Here is an 8,048-nt window from a genome sequence, read left to right as displayed (position 1 = left end):
ATAGTTAAATGTAAGAACTAGAAAGTGCTCCATTGTGGGGCATGGTCTCTCTCTCTCTCTCTCTCTCTCTCTCTCTCTCTCTCTCTCTCTCTCTCACACACACACACACACACACACACACACACACACACACACACCTTTAATCCCAGCACTCTGGAAGCAGAGGCAGGAGGATCTCTGTAAATTCCAGGCCAGCAGAGTGAGAGCCTGTCTCAGAATGCAAAGAAAACAGTTCTTCACTCTGAGTTTTACTACTTTATAATTTTGCTTATGTAACCGAATTCCTCTCCCTCCTCCCCTTCCCTCTTCCCTCTTCTTTCTTCCTCTCCCTCTTCCTCTCCTTCCTCCCATTTCCTTCTTCCCCTCTTCCCCCTTTCCTTCTTTCTCTTCTCCCTCCTCCCCTCCTCTTCCTTCCCCCTCCTCTCCCTCCTCCCTCTCCCTCCTCCCTTTCAGTCTTCCTCTCCCTCATCTCCTTCCTCTTCCTCCCTCTCTCTCCTCCTCCTCCATCTCCCTTCAGCTTTCTTTCTGTTTTCTTGTGATCAGGACTTGCTGTCTGTAGAGTGGTTTCAAACTTCTGGCCTTAAACAATCCTCCTGCCTCATCCTACCAAGTAGTTGGGACTACATGCACATGCCTAACTTTAATTTGAGGTATCTGAGGGGAGGGAGGAAGGGAGGAAGGGAGGAAGGGAGAAAGGCGAGGGAAGGCAGAGACCTCCGGTTCTTGTCCATGCACAGTCAGTAACAGCCAAGTTGCAGGTTGTCTAAACATTTACTAAGCAGCTCTGTGAGCTCTGGGTCCCCATGTGGCTTCCCGTGGGCTCAGAAAAGAGATGGGTCACAATTTGGGTTTGAGTCTTGTGTGTCTCCTCTGCGGAACTCTAGAGGCCTGGTCTCATCTCGGGAAAGACACAGGAAGGGATGCTCTGGTGACAAGTGGCTGTGACAGGGCTGTCAGGCTCACAAGGAAGGAGCTAGAAATAGTCTACATGCCCCAGTGCCAGGAACAACTGGCCCCAACTTTCACCTTGAGGGAACCAACTATCTCATGCTGTCCACGACTGTCCTTGCCTGGAAAGTTCTGCACTCTAAGAAACTGCTTGGTTCTAGGCAAACAACATGCTTACTACAGTGGAAACTTTAGTAGAAACAGAGACCACAAAGGCTATGCCTTTGCTTGTCTCAAGAGTATTTCTCCTCCAAGGCAGGGCTGGAACCTAGGGACCATCTATATGGCAAGCATCTATAAAGCAAGAATTGGAGTATTTAAGTAAAGGCCTGAGCATGGTAGCGGTGTGGGGCAAGGAGAGCCATTCTGAGGAGCAGTAAGGGGCAGACTCTCAAACTGGGTGTAGGTGACCTTAAGGAGGTGACCTACCACAGGGCCCTCGACTTTCCTGTCTATAAACCTGTGTTTCCCACCATGCAGTGCCCCAGGTGTCACAAGCTCTCAGGCAATGGTGCCAGGATACAGAACCATGGGCCAGGACTGTGGGTGCTGTTTAAAAACGACATTAGAACTATTTCCATTGTGGCTATGCAAAGGTTGTTTGTTCAAAACAAAACTCATGGGTATCTAGGTGTACACACACACACACACACACACACACACACGGGTTACCCAGAGACCAAAACCAGATGAGGGGATGCATCGAGGGCTGAGCCCAGTTCTGAGACATGTTCTTCCTTAAAATAGCTGACTGAAAGGGAGAGCTGGGTCTCCCCAGGCTATACCAACCTGGGCCATAACTAAATCCCAAGAAGGCAGCCCCAGGGCCAGAGAACCTGCGGCCCTGCTCCTACAGTCAAGAGGACATTGTGTTTTCAGGGTTCAGTCTCACCTCCACACCCTGTCCGGGGCTGTTCTTACCACAGTGTTAGTACCATGGCGCTGGGCACAACCACAGAGGAAAGAAACTGCAGCTTATACAGAGCTGGTAGCCACAGACTTTCCATGCCACATCGTCGGGAGGCAAACCTTTGCTTTCTCATGTCTCCTGAGTTCGTATCACATCTGATCCAGTTAGGAGACACAGTAGACATTCACTGTCCCTTGGGCTCTGAGGAAGCAGACTCTGTTGATGCCCTACCAGAGATAAAGTCTAAAGATGAGGCTTGGAGAACTATTGTCACTGGATTCAGGTTGGAGACCAGCCCCAAGCCTACCTGTTTACCCACGAGAGGACATCCTTCCTCCCAGGCACAGAGCACCTGGCTGGGCCTGGGGTGTCCTGTGAGGCAGGAGGTGTGCTGAGATCTTCCTTGAGGGTGGGTCCCTTGTTTCTCCGGCCTCGATTTCTTTGGCTCTTGGATGCTGGTAGCTGTACTGGGGCAAGAATTACAAACCATGATGCTCATAAGCCAGGCAACAAAACTGGGAGGTGGAGCCAGCAGGAGGAGGGAGAGAGCATGAGCAAGAGAGCCCTGCGCTCGACAGCAGTGCCCAGCTCAGAGGACGTTCGCTGCAGTAAATACGGGACCATGTGATCTGGTGCTCAAGGGTTTCTGTTTGTTTGTTTGTTTGTTTTTAAAGATTTGTTTTATGTATATGAGTACACTGTAACTGTACAGATGGTTGTAAGCCATCATGTGGTTGCTGGGAATTGAACTCAGGGCCTTTGCTCACTCTGGCCCAAAGATTTATTTATTATTATATGTAAGTACACTGTAGCTTGTCTTCAGACACACCAGAAGAAGACATCAGATTTCATTATGGATGGTTGTGAGCCACCATGTGAGTGCTGGGATTTGAACTCAGGACCTTTGGAAGAGCAGTCAGTGCTCTTAACCACAGAGCCATCTCTCCAGCCCCGTCCTCAGTTTTTGCCAGAGAAGTTAGAAATGTGAATTTTGTGTGGGAAAAAAAAAATCCAACTATTAAAAATTTGGCAGTGGCTGAAGGATGGAAAGCCATGGAGTCCATCTAAAGTCAGAACCCAGCCCCAGCTCCAACTGGGACCTTCTAGAATCAGTGTTGAGGCTGGCTGCTTCCCAATGCCACCACCACTGTGAGGAGCAGAACCCCTGTTTTACACCTGGGTCCAGACTTCCTTTGCTGGGTCACCTTGTAGTTAAGGGTGGCCAGGTGACTGAGCACTGGACAATAGGTGGCCCCTGCAACCTGAGTCTACACTGCTGGGCTCCCCATTCTTGAACAGCAGAGGCCCAAGCAGTGAGAGGGATCAGGGTTAAATGTAGTTGCTACCACTGACAGCCTAGGTTTGATCCCTAGGACCCCCATGGTGGAAGGAGAGAGCCGTCTCCATAAGTTGACCTCTGACCTCCATGGTATGTGTGGTCAAACACACATACACAATACATATATACATGCATACATAATAAATATTCTAAAAAGTTTTTTAAAACAAGAGCCATGCATTTCCATCTTCCCCAACTTGCCCATCTGAATAAGAACACATGCTGTTGGCCATGAGCCCAGATGAAGGCATATCTTGGAGTAGAGAGCAAAAGAAGGATGTATATCTGGTACCCTGCCTGGCCATTCTCACCCTAAACAGTGCAGACCATTCCCTGTCTGACAATCACCTTGTGGGCGTTACCGTGGCCATAGTAACAGTCCATCTAGCACAGTTGCAAGAATCTTCCTCAGCTGGGATTATTTGTTTCTTTTTACATGTATTTATATATTTATTGTTCATGGTGCTGGGAAGAGAAGCCAGGATCTCTCGTGTATTAGACAAATACTTTACCCCTGAGCCAGCCTCAGTGCAGAATTCCAAAACCAGAGTCCTCAATGCCCACCCCTGCTTGCCTATCTAACCATTGTACAGGCTAGGATGCCCAGGCACAGAGAGGTAGAGTCTGTAACATCAGGAGTACAGGACCTCTCTATATGCAAAGCCACAAACAGGACCCATGTTCTTCCCTAAGATAAAAAGGCTCTAAGGGGACTGGAGAGATGGCTCAGTGGTTAAGAACACCGACTGCTCTTCCAAAGGTCCTGAGTTCAAATCCCAGCAACCACATGGTGGTTCACAGCCATCTGTAACAAAAATCCGATGCCTTCTCCTGGAGTGTCTGAAGACAGCTACAGTGTACACACATATAATAAATAAATAAATAAATATTTAAAAAAAAAAAAGAAAGTTAAAAAAAAAAAAAAAAAGGCTCTAAGGACTCCTGTGCCCTCAGCTGTTGTGTGGCCCCTGCCAATCACTGTCTTGTCTGGGCAGTTTGCCATCTAGCCTGGCCTCTGACTAAACAGGTTTGAACTGGTGCCCGGTGCCGATCCTGCCATTTGAAGTTTCTACCAGGTAACTCAAGACTTGGCAATAGAAAGGCAGTTCTTCTTCCCCCAAAACCTTCGATGCCGGGTACAAGCCTTCCACTGGCTTCAGCTAATGGCTCATCTTTCTCTGGAGATCCAGGGCTTGTGATCTGGAAAGCCAGATGTGCAGAAAGACCAATGGAGGAGAATAAAGTGCTTACTGGCTTCACCTGCCCCCCTCAAACACAGCTGCCCTCATATCTGAGTAACAGACGGCTTCTGCCAGCCTCTCATAGGTACTTAGCCAGGGCGCTCAGACAGCTCTGCAGAGCCACTGCAGGCTGAGTTACTCAGAGGAGACAGCATGGGCTAGGGACCAGGTAGGTCAGGCTCTCCCTCCACAAGATCCCATGGAGGGCCAGAGTCCTTGACTTTGAACTCATCCTGGAAACAAAGTTGCAAATGCCCAAGCCCAAGGTCCATGCAGGAGTGTCTGCAGCCAGAGCCTCTACTTACAAAGCAAGGCGACAACAGGAAGGGGAAGTAAGCTGGCTTTCTCGAGTACTTGTAGAAGTTGATAGCTCCAGTCCAAAGTCAATAAATCAAGAAATAGCAGACGAGGCATGTTATTTACTGCCTAGAGGCAGTCACAAAAGCCAAAAGTGTGTGGAGGAGTTTGCTGAGAACACAGACTTTTTACTGTAAGCCCTCTTTATTAGTTTGGGTTTTAAGTCTGTTGGTAGAGTTGTTTAAGTGACCATACTCTCCAGTGTTGGTTTGTGACATTGCTGCCAGTCACGGACCTTTTTGGGTCTGGAAAGCCACACTCAGGGTTCCATGATCGACTTGTGCAGTCAGGTTGCGTGGTCGGTCTCTCTATGAATGAGCAGATATCTGGCTTTAGGCAAATTTCTCAGTCCCTCTAAGGTCCAAGTTTCTCTAACTACAGAACAGGCTTCTGGTATATACAGTACGTGGCCACTAGGGGGCACTGTTCTTATTAACCCTTAAAGCTGCAGGCAGTCACTCCTCTTTCCTTGCTTGCCCAGGTATAGTGCCTGCCAGTCCACAGGAATACAGAAAGTTCTTTTTAGTTGCTGCAAGAATTTCAATGCACGGGACGTAAAATTAGTTATATCAGGCAGCTTTCACGTTCAGTGTAACGCACTTTGCAGCAATTGGCAGGTCTTCTTAGGCAGAACAATGGCTCTAGCTCTTTTTGGTTTTTCGAGACAGGGTTTCTCTGTGTAGCCCTGGCTGTCCTGGAACTCACTCTGTAGACCAGGCTGGCCTCGAACTCAGAAATCTGCCTGCCTCTGCCTCTGCCTCTCAAGTGCTGGGATTAAAGGCGTGCGCCACCACTGCCCGGTGACAGAACCATTTCTAAAAGAGGCGACTAGGCCACAGAGTTTGTGTAATTGAAGCTTTTTATTAAAAAGCACTAACAGTTAGAATCCACCCACAAATGCCATACGATAGCTTCAACTGAGTCATATCGATACCGGGTATGTTCATTCTGCTGCGTTTTCTTTTTGATTTTTTGTTTGATGGTTTATTTTCTGAGACAGGGTGTCTTGTGGCCAAGGCTGACCTTGAACTTCTCTCCTTGCTGAGGATGACCTTGAACGCCCACGTCCACTGCGTCCACTGCCCACACCTCATGCTGTGCATTTTCTAACTCAAGTCACCACGTGTGACTAAACATGTTTTCCTAAGTTCATCATCCACTTTCTTCTGTGAAATACAAATTTGCTTCCTTTGTCCATTTTAGTTAGAACTCTTGTAATATACCACCAACTCACAGAGCCTTCTGCATATCGCAACCTTAATTCCTTAATGCGTACGAGGCACACACCTTCCCACAGCCTACTCTATGCCCAGTTTCTTCATATGCCTTTGAGCATTGAAATGTTATACACTCAGATGACCCCTGATTTTCTTGACTTATTCTAAAAGGACGGACTGCCCAGTGGGCAGAGCAGGTGGCCCTTGAGACTTACCTACATCTCCTTGTACCATGTCATTGAAAGGGGACAAGGCCCAGAGAAGGGTGGTGGGCCAGAGTGAGGTACACCAGTTTTTGTTTTTTGTTTTTTTTTTTAAAGATTTATTTATTATATGTAAGTACACTGTAGCTGTCTTCAGACACTCCAAGAGGGCACCAGATCTTGTTACGGATGGTTGTGAGCCACCATGTGGTTGCTGGGAATTGAACTCAGGACCTTCAGAAGAGCAGTCAGTGCTCTTAACCACTGAGCCATCTCTCCAGCCCCCAGTTTTTTTATATTATATAAATATCTTATATTCTATTATAGTAATTTTAAATATTTTATATATTTTAGCACTGTCACATTTTTCAGTCACTGGAGTGTCTGTATGTGCTTGTCACGTGAAATGGGATTTGCTATTTGCTCCTGTTGAAGAGCAGCTATCCCAAACCCTTTTACCGACAAAGCCATTCTTTCCTACCAACATGATACCCCTTTGATAGACATCTCTCTGACACTTTGGGCACTCCTGTCAAGACTGGCACATGGCGGAACTCTGTCAGCCCCTGGCTTTGGGGACAACTGGAATAAGCACTCAATGAGAGCTAGCCTCCCCAGAGTGCGGCTCAACACAGGGCTCCCAACTCAGAAGTACAATTCAAGATTGTGGCTTGGGTTTGGCTTCTCGTCTCAAATCGTCTTGACTTGTCTGCCTTAAAATTTCTACATATCACGTTGGGTTTGTGCAAGCCACAGCACAGTGACTCGGCGTGTGTATTGCTTGTGCAACCAGGACCCTCACCTAATCAAGATTTGTCAGTCTTCCAGGAGTTCCTGTGTTCCCCAAGCAGTCTGTCTCCCTCCCCTTGCTCCACAGGCAACGGTGATCTGATAGGTCTAGATGCATGAGTGCAGACGGTTGATAACATTTTTCAGAGAAGTGAGCACCCACCAGCACCAGCCGTTGGCTGAGGAGGAAAGTTAACTTCCCCCAAGGGCCTGCTCTTGGATGATGGATGTGGAGGAGGAGGAAGGCTGTGGGGACAAACATCCCCATGGGTCTGAAGGCTTGAAGATGTCCTTCATGGAAACCCCTCTCCTAGGCCAGAGAAAATTGATCCCAGATCACCTCAACAAGTTCCATGTTGACCACTTCTTCTAAAGCTAAGAATAAAACCAGTTAAATATTTACCTGACATTACCTTCTGAGTTGTTTTTCTTGTTGCTGCTGCTGCTGTTATTCTGTTCTGCTTTGATATTTAACCCAGCCTGGCTCCTTTTGCCCCAGTGCCTGAGTTCTGGGGTTAAGCGTGTATAGCATCATGTCTAGTTGATATTTGTGTGTTCAATTAAAAAACAATTGCTTTTTAAAAGAAAACACAATAGCTCCCCAGTTTAAATAATCTGGGACCCGGGTCATAATTAAAGAAGAGGTTAATCATGATACTAAAATTAAGTTAATCTTGTAGCTGATGAGATGGCTCAGTGGACAAAGCATCCTGCCACCAAGCCGACAACCTGAGTTTGTTCCCTGGGACTCATATGGTAGAAACAGAACAGACTCCTAGAAGTTTGCCCCCATATCCAAAATCTGTGCCATGGCATGTGCTCGTGCACGTGTACACACACACACACACACACACACACACATACACACACACACACAAAACAAAACGTAATTTTAAAAATGTTAATTGTCTGGCTGGAGAGATGGTTAAGAGTAAGTGCTAGTCTTGCACAGAAATGAGTTCAAATCCCAGCACATTTTTTGGACAACTCACAACCTCCCAGGTTCCTACATCCTCTTCTGACCTGTGAGGAGGACACACACAC

This window comes from Mus pahari, chromosome 20 (assembly GCF_900095145.1).
Source record: "Mus pahari chromosome 20, PAHARI_EIJ_v1.1, whole genome shotgun sequence".
In the NCBI taxonomy this organism is placed as follows: Eukaryota; Metazoa; Chordata; class Mammalia; order Rodentia; family Muridae; genus Mus; species Mus pahari.
This window is presented reverse-complemented; position numbering follows the sequence as displayed.